Source organism: Balaenoptera ricei, chromosome 7 (assembly GCF_028023285.1).
Source record: "Balaenoptera ricei isolate mBalRic1 chromosome 7, mBalRic1.hap2, whole genome shotgun sequence".
NCBI classification, from domain to species: domain Eukaryota; kingdom Metazoa; phylum Chordata; class Mammalia; order Artiodactyla; family Balaenopteridae; genus Balaenoptera; species Balaenoptera ricei.
This window is the reverse complement of record NC_082645.1, coordinates 23,360,388-23,380,109: the sequence shown is the minus strand read 5'-3', so window position 1 is coordinate 23,380,109 and position 19,722 is coordinate 23,360,388.

Genomic DNA, 19,722 nt, shown 5'->3' with positions numbered 1-19,722 from the left:
TTCACCAACTTGCAGTTCTGTAAATTGCGCCTGCCCTCCAGAAAATTTCTGGGGTCAAAAATCGACCAAAAAATTCAGAAGAGGGCAACCTTCGAAGAAGACAATTTCAAGAGCTGTGTTGTACTCACGGTTTTTTCTTTTAAGAGAAAAGAAAAAGGCATAGGAATATGATGAATTTTAAAAATTTTCATGACATGCATACCCATATTACAAAACCCTATCAGCTCACAGCAGTCAGAATGGCCATTAGGAAAAATGCTGCAAAAAATAAACGGTGAAGGGAGTGTGGAGAAATGCGTACCCTCGGTTGTAAGGGGGGGCATGTAAAGAGCCACTAATGAAAACACAATGTAGGTGCTTTGAAAAGGGAAACATTGAACTACCAGTCCATCAATCACAACCACTGCTTGGCCTATCACCTGAGAAAATGAGAATCAAAAAGTCACAGGCTGGGAAACCTGTATGCCAGCAATATTTACCATAGCCAGCACTTGGAAGAAATGAAAATGTCCATCAACCGAGGAATGCACCAAGAAGAAGTGGTCCACGTACACAATGGAATATTACTCTAATAATAAATATAAATTAAATTTAAAAACAAACAAAAGCAAGGAGACATCAACATTTGTGGGTTTATCCGGGCACATTGCACTCTAATTTATAACCGAAAAACACCACTGGCCGGTAGGACTGTTTCCCTAGTGCCAGCAAGGGGAACGTAGAAAGGCTGTCGCTCTCTGGCCGTTACCTGCAAAAGCAGGTTTAAAGCCTGAGCTAATGGTCACTTCATATGAACAAGTACTGCAGGGCTGTAAATGAAACCTGCCCTCAAAATGTCTTGAGGGAGATAATGGCCAAAATATTTCAAATGGTGACACATACTTTAAGAAAACACTTTGAAGAAATAAGCTCTCATCACAGCTGGAAAAATAAAAAGGACATGTCTTACAGCTCAATTTCAACGCATTATGAGACACATGCAAATTCAACCACAAAGAGGTATCAGCTCACACCACTCAGAATAACCATCAGCAAAAACTACAAAGAATAAATGCTGAAGGTGCTGGGAAGAAATGCATACCCTCCGCTTTAAGTGGGACGTAACCTGGAAAGAGCCACTAAAGAGAACGGAATAGAGGTGCCTTTAAAAGGTAAACATTGAGCTACCATATGATCCAGCAGACCTATTCCTGGACCTATAACCTAAGAAGACAGAATTGGAAGGACACAGGTACGCAAATCTGCATTGCATAGTATAACAATCGCCAAGATATGGAAGTAACCAAAAAGTCCAACGACAGATGGGTGGACAATGAAGAACTGCTACATGTACAGATGGAATATGAGCTAGTGAAAAAATGAAACAATGCCATTTGCAGCACCATAGATGAGTCTAGAAGTAATCACGCAACTTGCTGTAAGTGAGAAAGCGAAAGACACATATCCTATCATATCACATATAGGTGTTACCTAAAAAATGATACAAACAAAGGTATTTCCACAGAGAAACACTATCATAGATTCATTAAAAAAACTTATGGTTCACCAAATGGAAAGGTGTGAGGATTGGATACATTACCGTATAGAGGTTAACAGAGTGATACAAACATATGTGAAATATATAATCACCAAAGACCTACGCAATACCAAGAGAAGACTACTCAACATTGTGTCGTAACCTACATGGGAAAAGGATCCGAAGAAAAATAGATATATGTCTATGTGTGAAAGAACCACATCTTGCACACCTAGAACAAACAAAACATTGTAATCAAGTTTGCTGTGATAAGAAATAAAAATTAAGTTAAAGATACCAACAAGAAGTAATGAGACATAAACTTAAAGGGCTTTTTCCTCGCACATTCCATTCTAATTTACAACCTAGAACACCACTTCCAGTAAGGCTCTGTTGCCCTAGTAACCAGATTTGGTAAAGGAGAAATGCTGCCGCCTTGTGGCCGATTCCCGCAACAGCAGCTTTTAACCCACAGCTAATGGTCACTTACCATTCACAAGGACTCAGGGCTGTAAAGGACACCTGCCCTCAAAATTGTGCTGAGGTAGGGAATGGATAAAAGAAATTCAAAACAGGCAAAATGTTCACGAAGCTCGTATGAAGAGGTAAGTTGTACTCACTCTCTTTTTAAAGAAAGGAAAATGGATAAAAGCTCAACCTCAGGAAGTATTAGACTCATGCAATCTAATCTACAAAAAGTTTTCAACTCACACCCGTCGACTGACCATTGGCAAAAAGTCTACAAACAATCAATGCTGAAGAGGTTTTAGAGAACTGTGTACCCTCTAGCTGCTGGTGAGATGTAAAAGGGTTAAACGCTAATAATGAGAACAGAAAGGAGCTGCGTTGAAAAGGAAAAATTGAGGTACCATTCAATCCAGCAGGCGCACCAATGGACCTCTCACCTGAGAAGACCAGAATGAAGAAGACCCGGGCTGCAAAAGCTGCACTGCAGCCTTATTCACAATAGACAAGACAGTGAAGCAACCAAAATGTCCATCAACAGATGAAAGGAAAAAGAAGAAGCGGTCCATGTACACAATGAATACTAGCCATGGAAAACAATGAAACACTGCTCTTTGAGACACCATAGATGATCTTGGAGATAATCACAGAACATGAGGTAAGTCGGAAAGCAAAAGTCCTATATCCTATGATATCACTTATACGCGTTCTCTAATAACTGACACAAATGAACATATTTCCACTGAGAAAGTCAATCACAGACTTATTAAAAAAAACTATGCTTATCTACAAGGAAAGGTGGGGGGAATGGATACATGAAGATTAGCGTTACCATATGTATACAAATACATATTATATACATATATCAAAAAGACCGACCATATAGCAAGGAAGGTTTACGGAACACTGTGTAACAATTTACACGGGAAGAGGATCTCTACATAAATAGGTATATAGAATATGTAGATGAACCAGAGTATGTACACCTTGGACAAGCAACATTCTAACCATTACCCCAATTGAAAAAATTAAACCAACCAACTAGGAGTAATGAGACATAAACTTATGGGGGGTTCTCCTGGCACATTCCATTCAAATTTACAACCTAGGCAAACGACTTCCAGAACGGCTCTGCTGCCCTAGTACCCAGATTTGGGAATGGAGAAATGCTGCATCCTTGTGGCCGTTTCCCACAACAGCAGCTTTAAACCCACTGCAAAAGGTCACTAAATATTCACCAATTGCAGGTCTGTAAATGACACCTGCCCTCCAAAAAATACTGAGGTCGAAAATCGACCAAAATATTCTAGAGTGCAACCTTCCAAAAAGAAAATTTGAAGAGGTATATTGTACTCACACTTTTTTTTCTTTTTTCTTTTAACAGAAAAGGAAAAGGCGTGGAAAAAGGATGAATTGTAGGAATTTTTACAGACATGTAAACCCAAATTACAAAAACCTATCAGCTCACACCAGTCAGAATGGCCATCAACAAAAATGCTGCAAACAAGAAATGCTGACGTGATTGTGGAGAAATGCGTACCCTCGATTCTAAGGGGGACGTGGTAAGAGCCACTAATGAAAGCACAATTGAGGTGCCTTGAAAAGGTAAACGTTGAGCTACCATACCAGTCAATCAATCATACCCACTGCTGGGTCTATCACCTGAGAAAATGAAAATCAAAAATCGCAGGCTGGCAATCCTGCACTCCAGCAATATTTACCATAGGCAACACTTGGAAGCAACGAAAATGTCCATCAACAGAGGAATGCACCAAGAAGAAGTGGTCCATGTACACAATGGAATATTAGCCATGGAAAACATTGAAGCACTGCTCTTTGAGGCACCATAGATGAGCCTGGAGATAATCACAAAACATGAAGGAGGTCGGAAAGCAAAAGACCTATATCTTATATTATCACTTATGGCATTATCTAATAACTGACACAGATGAACATATTTCCAAAGAGAAAGACACTCACAGGCGTAGAAAACAAACTATGCTCATCTAAAAGGAAAGGAGGGGGGAAATTGAGAAATGAAGATTAGTGTTACTATACATATTCAAATACATATTATATACATGTATCAAAAAGATCGAACATATAGCAAGGGAGGTCGACGGAACACTGTAATATTTTATATGGGAAGAGGATCTGTACATTAATAGACATACATAATGTCCAAATGAACTAGATTGTGTACACCTAGGACAAACACTATTCTAAACTTTACCCAGATTTAAAAAATTTTAAAAACCAAGAAGAAGTAATGAGACATAAACTTATGGGGATTTCTCCAGGCAAATTCCATTCTAATTTACAACCTGGACAATGACTTCCAGAAAGGCTCTGCTGCCCTAGAACCCAGATTGGGGAATGGAGAAATGCTACCTCCTTGTGGACGTATCCCACAACAGCAGCTTTGAACTCACTGCAAAAGGTCACTAAATTTTCACCAACTTGCAGTTCTGTAAATTGCGCCTGCCCTCCAGAAAATTTCTGGGGTCAAAAATCGACCAAAAAATTCAGAAGAGGGCAACCTTCGAAGAAGACAATTTCAAGAGCTGTGTTGTACTCACGGTTTTTTCTTTTAAGAGAAAAGAAAAAGGCATAGGAATATGATGAATTTTAAAAATTTTCATGACATGCATACCCATATTACAAAACCCTATCAGCTCACAGCAGTCAGAATGGCCATTAGGAAAAATGCTGCAAAAAATAAACGGTGAAGGGAGTGTGGAGAAATGCGTACCCTCGGTTGTAAGGGGGGGCATGTAAAGAGCCACTAATGAAAACACAATGTAGGTGCTTTGAAAAGGGAAACATTGAACTACCAGTCCATCAATCACAACCACTGCTTGGCCTATCACCTGAGAAAATGAGAATCAAAAAGTCACAGGCTGGGAAACCTGTATGCCAGCAATATTTACCATAGCCAGCACTTGGAAGAAATGAAAATGTCCATCAACCGAGGAATGCACCAAGAAGAAGTGGTCCACGTACACAATGGAATATTACTCTAATAATAAATATAAATTAAATTTAAAAACAAACAAAAGCAAGGAGACATCAACATTTGTGGGTTTATCCGGGCACATTGCACTCTAATTTATAACCGAAAAACACCACTGGCCGGTAGGACTGTTTCCCTAGTGCCAGCAAGGGGAACGTAGAAAGGCTGTCGCTCTCTGGCCGTTACCTGCAAAAGCAGGTTTAAAGCCTGAGCTAATGGTCACTTCATATGAACAAGTACTGCAGGGCTGTAAATGAAACCTGCCCTCAAAATGTCTTGAGGGAGATAATGGCCAAAATATTTCAAATGGTGACACATACTTTAAGAAAACACTTTGAAGAAATAAGCTCTCATCACAGCTGGAAAAATAAAAAGGACATGTCTTACAGCTCAATTTCAACGCATTATGAGACACATGCAAATTCAACCACAAAGAGGTATCAGCTCACACCACTCAGAATAACCATCAGCAAAAACTACAAAGAATAAATGCTGAAGGTGCTGGGAAGAAATGCATACCCTCCGCTTTAAGTGGGACGTAACCTGGAAAGAGCCACTAAAGAGAACGGAATAGAGGTGCCTTTAAAAGGTAAACATTGAGCTACCATATGATCCAGCAGACCTATTCCTGGACCTATAACCTAAGAAGACAGAATTGGAAGGACACAGGTACGCAAATCTGCATTGCATAGTATAACAATCGCCAAGATATGGAAGTAACCAAAAAGTCCAACGACAGATGGGTGGACAATGAAGAACTGCTACATGTACAGATGGAATATGAGCTAGTGAAAAAATGAAACAATGCCATTTGCAGCACCATAGATGAGTCTAGAAGTAATCACGCAACTTGCTGTAAGTGAGAAAGCGAAAGACACATATCCTATCATATCACATATAGGTGTTACCTAAAAAATGATACAAACAAAGGTATTTCCACAGAGAAACACTATCATAGATTCATTAAAAAAACTTATGGTTCACCAAATGGAAAGGTGTGAGGATTGGATACATTACCGTATAGAGGTTAACAGAGTGATACAAACATATGTGAAATATATAATCACCAAAGACCTACGCAATACCAAGAGAAGACTACTCAACATTGTGTCGTAACCTACATGGGAAAAGGATCCGAAGAAAAATAGATATATGTCTATGTGTGAAAGAACCACATCTTGCACACCTAGAACAAACAAAACATTGTAATCAAGTTTGCTGTGATAAGAAATAAAAATTAAGTTAAAGATACCAACAAGAAGTAATGAGACATAAACTTAAAGGGCTTTTTCCTCGCACATTCCATTCTAATTTACAACCTAGAACACCACTTCCAGTAAGGCTCTGTTGCCCTAGTAACCAGATTTGGTAAAGGAGAAATGCTGCCGCCTTGTGGCCGATTCCCGCAACAGCAGCTTTTAACCCACAGCTAATGGTCACTTACCATTCACAAGGACTCAGGGCTGTAAAGGACACCTGCCCTCAAAATTGTGCTGAGGTAGGGAATGGATAAAAGAAATTCAAAACAGGCAAAATGTTCACGAAGCTCGTATGAAGAGGTAAGTTGTACTCACTCTCTTTTTAAAGAAAGGAAAATGGATAAAAGCTCAACCTCAGGAAGTATTAGACTCATGCAATCTAATCTACAAAAAGTTTTCAACTCACACCCGTCGACTGACCATTGGCAAAAAGTCTACAAACAATCAATGCTGAAGAGGTTTTAGAGAACTGTGTACCCTCTAGCTGCTGGTGAGATGTAAAAGGGTTAAACGCTAATAATGAGAACAGAAAGGAGCTGCGTTGAAAAGGAAAAATTGAGGTACCATTCAATCCAGCAGGCGCACCAATGGACCTCTCACCTGAGAAGACCAGAATGAAGAAGACCCGGGCTGCAAAAGCTGCACTGCAGCCTTATTCACAATAGACAAGACAGTGAAGCAACCAAAATGTCCATCAACAGATGAAAGGAAAAAGAAGAAGCGGTCCATGTACACAATGAATACTAGCCATGGAAAACAATGAAACACTGCTCTTTGAGACACCATAGATGATCTTGGAGATAATCACAGAACATGAGGTAAGTCGGAAAGCAAAAGTCCTATATCCTATGATATCACTTATACGCGTTCTCTAATAACTGACACAAATGAACATATTTCCACTGAGAAAGTCAATCACAGACTTATTAAAAAAAACTATGCTTATCTACAAGGAAAGGTGGGGGGAATGGATACATGAAGATTAGCGTTACCATATGTATACAAATACATATTATATACATATATCAAAAAGACCGACCATATAGCAAGGAAGGTTTACGGAACACTGTGTAACAATTTACACGGGAAGAGGATCTCTACATAAATAGGTATATAGAATATGTAGATGAACCAGAGTATGTACACCTTGGACAAGCAACATTCTAACCATTACCCCAATTGAAAAAATTAAACCAACCAACTAGGAGTAATGAGACATAAACTTATGGGGGGTTCTCCTGGCACATTCCATTCAAATTTACAACCTAGGCAAACGACTTCCAGAACGGCTCTGCTGCCCTAGTACCCAGATTTGGGAATGGAGAAATGCTGCATCCTTGTGGCCGTTTCCCACAACAGCAGCTTTAAACCCACTGCAAAAGGTCACTAAATATTCACCAATTGCAGGTCTGTAAATGACACCTGCCCTCCAAAAAATACTGAGGTCGAAAATCGACCAAAATATTCTAGAGTGCAACCTTCCAAAAAGAAAATTTGAAGAGGTATATTGTACTCACACTTTTTTTTCTTTTTTCTTTTAACAGAAAAGGAAAAGGCGTGGAAAAAGGATGAATTGTAGGAATTTTTACAGACATGTAAACCCAAATTACAAAAACCTATCAGCTCACACCAGTCAGAATGGCCATCAACAAAAATGCTGCAAACAAGAAATGCTGACGTGATTGTGGAGAAATGCGTACCCTCGATTCTAAGGGGGACGTGGTAAGAGCCACTAATGAAAGCACAATTGAGGTGCCTTGAAAAGGTAAACGTTGAGCTACCATACCAGTCAATCAATCATACCCACTGCTGGGTCTATCACCTGAGAAAATGAAAATCAAAAATCGCAGGCTGGCAATCCTGCACTCCAGCAATATTTACCATAGGCAACACTTGGAAGCAACGAAAATGTCCATCAACAGAGGAATGCACCAAGAAGAAGTGGTCCATGTACACAATGGAATATTAGCCATGGAAAACATTGAAGCACTGCTCTTTGAGGCACCATAGATGAGCCTGGAGATAATCACAAAACATGAAGGAGGTCGGAAAGCAAAAGACCTATATCTTATATTATCACTTATGGCATTATCTAATAACTGACACAGATGAACATATTTCCAAAGAGAAAGACACTCACAGGCGTAGAAAACAAACTATGCTCATCTAAAAGGAAAGGAGGGGGGAAATTGAGAAATGAAGATTAGTGTTACTATACATATTCAAATACATATTATATACATGTATCAAAAAGATCGAACATATAGCAAGGGAGGTCGACGGAACACTGTAATATTTTATATGGGAAGAGGATCTGTACATTAATAGACATACATAATGTCCAAATGAACTAGATTGTGTACACCTAGGACAAACACTATTCTAAACTTTACCCAGATTTAAAAAATTTTAAAAACCAAGAAGAAGTAATGAGACATAAACTTATGGGGATTTCTCCAGGCAAATTCCATTCTAATTTACAACCTGGACAATGACTTCCAGAAAGGCTCTGCTGCCCTAGAACCCAGATTGGGGAATGGAGAAATGCTACCTCCTTGTGGACGTATCCCACAACAGCAGCTTTGAACTCACTGCAAAAGGTCACTAAATTTTCACCAACTTGCAGTTCTGTAAATTGCGCCTGCCCTCCAGAAAATTTCTGGGGTCAAAAATCGACCAAAAAATTCAGAAGAGGGCAACCTTCGAAGAAGACAATTTCAAGAGCTGTGTTGTACTCACGGTTTTTTCTTTTAAGAGAAAAGAAAAAGGCATAGGAATATGATGAATTTTAAAAATTTTCATGACATGCATACCCATATTACAAAACCCTATCAGCTCACAGCAGTCAGAATGGCCATTAGGAAAAATGCTGCAAAAAATAAACGGTGAAGGGAGTGTGGAGAAATGCGTACCCTCGGTTGTAAGGGGGGGCATGTAAAGAGCCACTAATGAAAACACAATGTAGGTGCTTTGAAAAGGGAAACATTGAACTACCAGTCCATCAATCACAACCACTGCTTGGCCTATCACCTGAGAAAATGAGAATCAAAAAGTCACAGGCTGGGAAACCTGTATGCCAGCAATATTTACCATAGCCAGCACTTGGAAGAAATGAAAATGTCCATCAACCGAGGAATGCACCAAGAAGAAGTGGTCCACGTACACAATGGAATATTACTCTAATAATAAATATAAATTAAATTTAAAAACAAACAAAAGCAAGGAGACATCAACATTTGTGGGTTTATCCGGGCACATTGCACTCTAATTTATAACCGAAAAACACCACTGGCCGGTAGGACTGTTTCCCTAGTGCCAGCAAGGGGAACGTAGAAAGGCTGTCGCTCTCTGGCCGTTACCTGCAAAAGCAGGTTTAAAGCCTGAGCTAATGGTCACTTCATATGAACAAGTACTGCAGGGCTGTAAATGAAACCTGCCCTCAAAATGTCTTGAGGGAGATAATGGCCAAAATATTTCAAATGGTGACACATACTTTAAGAAAACACTTTGAAGAAATAAGCTCTCATCACAGCTGGAAAAATAAAAAGGACATGTCTTACAGCTCAATTTCAACGCATTATGAGACACATGCAAATTCAACCACAAAGAGGTATCAGCTCACACCACTCAGAATAACCATCAGCAAAAACTACAAAGAATAAATGCTGAAGGTGCTGGGAAGAAATGCATACCCTCCGCTTTAAGTGGGACGTAACCTGGAAAGAGCCACTAAAGAGAACGGAATAGAGGTGCCTTTAAAAGGTAAACATTGAGCTACCATATGATCCAGCAGACCTATTCCTGGACCTATAACCTAAGAAGACAGAATTGGAAGGACACAGGTACGCAAATCTGCATTGCATAGTATAACAATCGCCAAGATATGGAAGTAACCAAAAAGTCCAACGACAGATGGGTGGACAATGAAGAACTGCTACATGTACAGATGGAATATGAGCTAGTGAAAAAATGAAACAATGCCATTTGCAGCACCATAGATGAGTCTAGAAGTAATCACGCAACTTGCTGTAAGTGAGAAAGCGAAAGACACATATCCTATCATATCACATATAGGTGTTACCTAAAAAATGATACAAACAAAGGTATTTCCACAGAGAAACACTATCATAGATTCATTAAAAAAACTTATGGTTCACCAAATGGAAAGGTGTGAGGATTGGATACATTACCGTATAGAGGTTAACAGAGTGATACAAACATATGTGAAATATATAACCACCAAAGACCTACGCAATACCAAGAGAAGACTACTCAACATTGTGTCGTAACCTACATGGGAAAAGGATCCGAAGAAAAATAGATATATGTCTATGTGTGAAAGAACCACATCTTGCACACCTAGAACAAACAAAACATTGTAATCAAGTTTGCTGTGATAAGAAATAAAAATTAAGTTAAAGATACCAACAAGAAGTAATGAGACATAAACTTAAAGGGCTTTTTCCTCGCACATTCCATTCTAATTTACAACCTAGAACACCACTTCCAGTAAGGCTCTGTTGCCCTAGTAACCAGATTTGGTAAAGGAGAAATGCTGCCGCCTTGTGGCCGATTCCCGCAACAGCAGCTTTTAACCCACAGCTAATGGTCACTTACCATTCACAAGGACTCAGGGCTGTAAAGGACACCTGCCCTCAAAATTGTGCTGAGGTAGGGAATGGATAAAAGAAATTCAAAACAGGCAAAATGTTCACGAAGCTCGTATGAAGAGGTAAGTTGTACTCACTCTCTTTTTAAAGAAAGGAAAATGGATAAAAGCTCAACCTCAGGAAGTATTAGACTCATGCAATCTAATCTACAAAAAGTTTTCAACTCACTCCCGTCGACTGACCATTGGCAAAAAGTCTACAAACAATCAATGCTGAAGAGGTTTTAGAGAACTGTGTACCCTCTAGCTGCTGGTGAGATGTAAAAGGGTTAAACGCTAATAATGAGAACAGAAAGGAGCTGCGTTGAAAAGGAAAAATTGAGGTACCATTCAATCCAGCAGGCGCACCAATGGGCCTCTCACCTGAGAAGACCAGAATGAAGAAGACCCGGGCTGCAAAAGCTGCACTGCAGCCTTATTCACAATAGACAAGACAGTGAAGCAACCAAAATGTCCATCAACAGATGAAAGGAAAAAGAAGAAGCGGTCCATGTACACAATGAATACTAGCCATGGAAAACAATGAAACACTGCTCTTTGAGACACCATAGATGATCTTGGAGATAATCACAGAACATGAGGTAAGTCGGAAAGCAAAAGTCCTATATCCTATGATATCACTTATACGCGTTCTCTAATAACTGACACAAATGAACATATTTCCACTGAGAAAGTCAATCACAGACTTATTAAAAAAAACTATGCTTATCTACAAGGAAAGGTGGGGGGAATGGATACATGAAGATTAGCGTTACCATATGTATACAAATACATATTATATACATATATCAAAAAGACCGACCATATAGCAAGGAAGGTTTACGGAACACTGTGTAACAATTTACACGGGAAGAGGATCTCTACATAAATAGGTATATAGAATATGTAGATGAACCAGAGTATGTACACCTTGGACAAGCAACATTCTAACCATTACCCCAATTGAAAAAATTAAAACAACCAACTAGGAGTAATGAGACATAAACTTATGGGGGGTTCTCCTGGCACATTCCATTCAAATTTACAACCTAGGCAAACGACTTCCAGAACGGCTCTGCTGCCCTAGTACCCAGATTTGGGAATGGAGAAATGCTGCATCCTTGTGGCCGTTTCCCACAACAGCAGCTTTAAACCCACTGCAAAAGGTCACTAAATATTCACCAATTGCAGGTCTGTAAATGACACCTGCCCTCCAAAAAATACTGAGGTCGAAAATCGACCAAAATATTCTAGAGTGCAACCTTCCAAAAAGAAAATTTGAAGAGGTATATTGTACTCACACTTTTTTTTCTTTTTTCTTTTAACAGAAAAGGAAAAGGCGTGGAAAAAGGATGAATTGTAGGAATTTTTACAGACATGTAAACCCAAATTACAAAAACCTATCAGCTCACACCAGTCAGAATGGCCATCAACAAAAATGCTGCAAACAAGAAATGCTGACGTGATTGTGGAGAAATGCGTACCCTCGATTCTAAGGGGGACGTGGTAAGAGCCACTAATGAAAGCACAATTGAGGTGCCTTGAAAAGGTAAACGTTGAGCTACCATACCAGTCAATCAATCATACCCACTGCTGGGTCTATCACCTGAGAAAATGAAAATCAAAAATCGCAGGCTGGCAATCCTGCACTCCAGCAATATTTACCATAGGCAACACTTGGAAGCAACGAAAATGTCCATCAACAGAGGAATGCACCAAGAAGAAGTGGTCCATGTACACAATGGAATATTAGCCATGGAAAACATTGAAGCACTGCTCTTTGAGGCACCATAGATGAGCCTGGAGATAATCACAAAACATGAAGGAGGTCGGAAAGCAAAAGACCTATATCTTATATTATCACTTATGGCATTATCTAATAACTGACACAGATGAACATATTTCCAAAGAGAAAGACACTCACAGGCGTAGAAAACAAACTATGCTCATCTAAAAGGAAAGGAGGGGGGAAATTGAGAAATGAAGATTAGTGTTACTATACATATTCAAATACATATTATATACATGTATCAAAAAGATCGAACATATAGCAAGGGAGGTCGACGGAACACTGTAATATTTTATATGGGAAGAGGATCTGTACATTAATAGACATACATAATGTCCAAATGAACTAGATTGTGTACACCTAGGACAAACACTATTCTAAACTTTACCCAGATTTAAAAAATTTTAAAAACCAAGAAGAAGTAATGAGACATAAACTTATGGGGATTTCTCCAGGCAAATTCCATTCTAATTTACAACCTGGACAATGACTTCCAGAAAGGCTCTGCTGCCCTAGAACCCAGATTGGGGAATGGAGAAATGCTACCTCCTTGTGGACGTATCCCACAACAGCAGCTTTGAACTCACTGCAAAAGGTCACTAAATTTTCACCAACTTGCAGTTCTGTAAATTGCGCCTGCCCTCCAGAAAATTTCTGGGGTCAAAAATCGACCAAAAAATTCAGAAGAGGGCAACCTTCGAAGAAGACAATTTCAAGAGCTGTGTTGTACTCACGGTTTTTTCTTTTAAGAGAAAAGAAAAAGGCATAGGAATATGATGAATTTTAAAAATTTTCATGACATGCATACCCATATTACAAAACCCTATCAGCTCACAGCAGTCAGAATGGCCATTAGGAAAAATGCTGCAAAAAATAAACGGTGAAGGGAGTGTGGAGAAATGCGTACCCTCGGTTGTAAGGGGGGGCATGTAAAGAGCCACTAATGAAAACACAATGTAGGTGCTTTGAAAAGGGAAACATTGAACTACCAGTCCATCAATCACAACCACTGCTTGGCCTATCACCTGAGAAAATGAGAATCAAAAAGTCACAGGCTGGGAAACCTGTATGCCAGCAATATTTACCATAGCCAGCACTTGGAAGAAATGAAAATGTCCATCAACCGAGGAATGCACCAAGAAGAAGTGGTCCACGTACACAATGGAATATTACTCTAATAATAAATATAAATTAAATTTAAAAACAAACAAAAGCAAGGAGACATCAACATTTGTGGGTTTATCCGGGCACATTGCACTCTAATTTATAACCGAAAAACACCACTGGCCGGTAGGACTGTTTCCCTAGTGCCAGCAAGGGGAACGTAGAAAGGCTGTCGCTCTCTGGCCGTTACCTGCAAAAGCAGGTTTAAAGCCTGAGCTAATGGTCACTTCATATGAACAAGTACTGCAGGGCTGTAAATGAAACCTGCCCTCAAAATGTCTTGAGGGAGATAATGGCCAAAATATTTCAAATGGTGACACATACTTTAAGAAAACACTTTGAAGAAATAAGCTCTCATCACAGCTGGAAAAATAAAAAGGACATGTCTTACAGCTCAATTTCAACGCATTATGAGACACATGCAAATTCAACCACAAAGAGGTATCAGCTCACACCACTCAGAATAACCATCAGCAAAAACTACAAAGAATAAATGCTGAAGGTGCTGGGAAGAAATGCATACCCTCCGCTTTAAGTGGGACATAACCTGGAAAGAGCCACTAAAGAGAACGGAATAGAGGTGCCTTTAAAAGGTAAACATTGAGCTACCATATGATCCAGCAGACCTATTCCTGGACCTATAACCTAAGAAGACAGAATTGGAAGGACACAGGTACGCAAATCTGCATTGCATAGTATAACAATCGCCAAGATATGGAAGTAACCAAAAAGTCCAACGACAGATGGGTGGACAATGAAGAACTGCTACATGTACAGATGGAATATGAGCTAGTGAAAAAATGAAACAATGCCATTTGCAGCACCATAGATGAGTCTAGAAGTAATCACGCAACTTGCTGTAAGTGAGAAAGCGAAAGACACATATCCTATCATATCACATATAGGTGTTACCTAAAAAATGATACAAACAAAGGTATTTCCACAGAGAAACACTATCATAGATTCATTAAAAAAACTTATGGTTCACCAAATGGAAAGGTGTGAGGATTGGATACATTACCGTATAGAGGTTAACAGAGTGATACAAACATATGTGAAATATATAACCACCAAAGACCTACGCAATACCAAGAGAAGACTACTCAACATTGTGTCGTAACCTACATGGGAAAAGGATCCGAAGAAAAATAGATATATGTCTATGTGTGAAAGAACCACATCTTGCACACCTAGAACAAACAAAACATTGTAATCAAGTTTGCTGTGATAAGAAATAAAAATTAAGTTAAAGATACCAACAAGAAGTAATGAGACATAAACTTAAAGGGCTTTTTCCTCGCACATTCCATTCTAATTTACAACCTAGAACACCACTTCCAGTAAGGCTCTGTTGCCCTAGTAACCAGATTTGGTAAAGGAGAAATGCTGCCGCCTTGTGGCCGATTCCCGCAACAGCAGCTTTTAACCCACAGCTAATGGTCACTTACCATTCACAAGGACTCAGGGCTGTAAAGGACACCTGCCCTCAAAATTGTGCTGAGGTAGGGAATGGATAAAAGAAATTCAAAACAGGCAAAATGTTCACGAAGCTCGTATGAAGAGGTAAGTTGTACTCACTCTCTTTTTAAAGAAAGGAAAATGGATAAAAGCTCAACCTCAGGAAGTATTAGACTCATGCAATCTAATCTACAAAAAGTTTTCAACTCACACCCGTCGACTGACCATTGGCAAAAAGTCTACAAACAATCAATGCTGAAGAGGTTTTAGAGAACTGTGTACCCTCTAGCTGCTGGTGAGATGTAAAAGGGTTAAACGCTAATAATGAGAACAGAAAGGAGCTGCGTTGAAAAGGAAAAATTGAGGTACCATTCAATCCAGCAGGCGCACCAATGGGCCTCTCACCTGAGAAGACCAGAATGAAGAAGACCCGGGCTGCAAAAGCTGCACTGCAGCCTTATTCACAATAGACAAGACAGTGAAGCAACCAAAATGTCCATCAACAGATGAAAGGAAAAAGAAGAAGCGGTCCATGTACACAATGAATACTAGCCATGGAAAACAATGAAACACTGCTCTTTGAGACACCATAGATGATCTTGGAGATAATCACAGAACATGAGGTAAGTCGGAAAGCAAAAGTCCTATATCCTATGATATCACTTATACGCGTTCTCTAATAACTGACACAAATGAACATATTTCCACTGAGAAAGTCAATCACAGACTTATTAAAAAAAACTATGCTTATCTACAAGGAAAGGTGGGGGGAATGGATACATGAAGATTAGCGTTACCATATGTATACAAATACATATTATATACATATATCAAAAAGACCGACCATATAGCAAGGAAGGTTTACGGAACACTGTGTAACAATTTACACGGGAAGAGGATCTCTACATAAATAGGTATATAGAATATGTAGATGAACCAGAGTATGTACACCTTGGACAAGCAACATTCTAACCATTACCCCAATTGAAAAAATTAAACCAACCAACTAGGAGTAATGAGACATAAACTTATGGGGGGTTCTCCTGGCACATTCCATTCAAATTTACAACCTAGGCAAACGACTTCCAGAACGGCTCTGCTGCCCTAGTACCCAGATTTGGGAATGGAGAAATGCTGCATCCTTGTGGCCGTTTCCCACAACAGCAGCTTTAAACCCACTGCAAAAGGTCACTAAATATTCACCAATTGCAGGTCTGTAAATGACACCTGCCCTCCAAAAAATACTGAGGTCGAAAATCGACCAAAATATTCTAGAGTGCAACCTTCCAAAAAGAAAATTTGAAGAGGTATATTGTACTCACACTTTTTTTTCTTTTTTCTTTTAACAGAAAAGGAAAAGGCGTGGAAAAAGGATGAATTGTAGGAATTTTTACAGACATGTAAACCCAAATTACAAAAACCTATCAGCTCACACCAGTCAGAATGGCCATCAACAAAAATGCTGCAAACAAGAAATGCTGACGTGATTGTGGAGAAATGCGTACCCTCGATTCTAAGGGGGACGTGGTAAGAGCCACTAATGAAAGCACAATTGAGGTGCCTTGAAAAGGTAAACGTTGAGCTACCATACCAGTCAATCAATCATACCCACTGCTGGGTCTATCACCTGAGAAAATGAAAATCAAAAATCGCAGGCTGGCAATCCTGCACTCCAGCAATATTTACCATAGGCAACACTTGGAAGCAACGAAAATGTCCATCAACAGAGGAATGCACCAAGAAGAAGTGGTCCATGTACACAATGGAATATTAGCCATGGAAAACATTGAAGCACTGCTCTTTGAGGCACCATAGATGAGCCTGGAGATAATCACAAAACATGAAGTAGGTCGGAAAGCAAAAGACCTATATCTTATATTATCACTTATGGCATTATCTAATAACTGACACAGATGAACATATTTCCAAAGAGAAAGACACTCACAGGCGTAGAAAACAAACTATGCTCATCTAAAAGGAAAGGAGGGGGGAAATTGAGAAATGAAGATTAGTGTTACTATACATATTCAAATACATATTATATACATGTATCAAAAAGATCGAACATATAGCAAGGGAGGTCGACGGAACACTGTAATATTTTATATGGGAAGAGGATCTGTACATTAATAGACATACATAATGTCCAAATGAACTAGATTGTGTACACCTAGGACAAACACTATTCTAAACTTTACCCAGATTTAAAAAATTTTAAAAACCAAGAAGAAGTAATGAGACATAAACTTATGGGGATTTCTCCAGGCAAATTCCATTCTAATTTACAACCTGGACAATGACTTCCAGAAAGGCTCTGCTGCCCTAGAACCCAGATTGGGGAATGGAGAAATGCTACCTCCTTGTGGACGTATCCCACAACAGCAGCTTTGAACTCACTGCAAAAGGTCACTAAATTTTCACCAACTTGCAGTTCTGTAAATTGCGCCTGCCCTCCAGAAAATTTCTGGGGTCAAAAATCGACCAAAAAATTCAGAAGAGGGCAACCTTCGAAGAAGACAATTTCAAGAGCTGTGTTGTACTCACGGTTTTTTCTTTTAAGAGAAAAGAAAAAGGCATAGGAATATGATGAATTTTAAAAATTTTCATGACATGCATACCCATATTACAAAACCCTATCAGCTCACAGCAGTCAGAATGGCCATTAGGAAAAATGCTGCAAAAAATAAACGGTGAAGGGAGTGTGGAGAAATGCGTACCCTCGGTTGTAAGGGGGGGCATGTAAAGAGCCACTAATGAAAACACAATGTAGGTGCTTTGAAAAGGGAAACATTGAACTACCAGTCCATCAATCACAACCACTGCTTGGCCTATCACCTGAGAAAATGAGAATCAAAAAGTCACAGGCTGGGAAACCTGTATGCCAGCAATATTTACCATAGCCAGCACTTGGAAGAAATGAAAATGTCCATCAACCGAGGAATGCACCAAGAAGAAGTGGTCCACGTACACAATGGAATATTACTCTAATAATAAATATAAATTAAATTTAAAAACAAACAAAAGCAAGGAGACATCAACATTTGTGGGTTTATCCGGGCACATTGCACTCTAATTTATAACCGAAAAACACCACTGGCCGGTAGGACTGTTTCCCTAGTGCCAGCAAGGGGAACGTAGAAAGGCTGTCGCTCTCTGGCCGTTACCTGCAAAAGCAGGTTTAAAGCCTGAGCTAATGGTCACTTCATATGAACAAGTACTGCAGGGCTGTAAATGAAACCTGCCCTCAAAATGTCTTGAGGGAGATAATGGCCAAAATATTTCAAATGGTGACACATACTTTAAGAAAACACTTTGAAGAAATAAGCTCTCATCACAGCTGGAAAAATAAAAAGGACATGTCTTACAGCTCAATTTCAACGCATTATGAGACACATGCAAATTCAACCACAAAGAGGTATCAGCTCACACCACTCAGAATAACCATCAGCAAAAACTACAAAGAATAAATGCTGAAGGTGCTGGGAAGAAATGCATACCCTCCGCTTTAAGTGGGACGTAACCTGGAAAGAGCCACTAAAGAGAACGGAATAGAGGTGCCTTTAAAAGGTAAACATTGAGCTACCATATGATCCAGCAGACCTATTCCTGGACCTATAACCTAAGAAGACAGAATTGGAAGGACACAGGTACGCAAATCTGCATTGCATAGTATAACAATCGCCAAGATATGGAAGTAACCAAAAAGTCCAACGACAGATGGGTGGACAATGAAGAACTGCTACATGTACAGATGGAATATGAGCTAGTGAAAAAATGAAACAATGCCATTTGCAGCACCATAGATGAGTCTAGAAGTAATCACGCAACTTGCTGTAAGTGAGAAAGCGAAAGACACATATCCTATCATATCACATATAGGTGTTACCTAAAAAATGATACAAACAAAGGTATTTCCACAGAGAAACACTATCATAGATTCATTAAAAAAACTTATGGTTCACCAAATGGAAAGGTGTGAGGATTGGATACATTACCGTATAGAGGTTAACAGAGTGATACAAACATATGTGAAATATATAACCACCAAAGACCTACGCAATACCAAGAGAAGACTACTCAACATTGTGTCGTAACCTACATGGGAAAAGGATCCGAAGAAAAATAGATATATGTCTATGTGTGAAAGAACCACATCTTGCACACCTAGAACAAACAAAACATTGTAATCAAGTTTGCTGTGATAAGAAATAAAAATTAAGTTAAAGATACCAACAAGAAGTAATGAGACATAAACTTAAAGGGCTTTTTCCTCGCACATTCCATTCTAATTTACAACCTAGAACACCACTTCCAGTAAGGCTCTGTTGCCCTAGTAACCAGATTTGGTAAAGGAGAAATGCTGCCGCCTTGTGGCCGATTCCCGCAACAGCAGCTTTTAACCCACAGCTA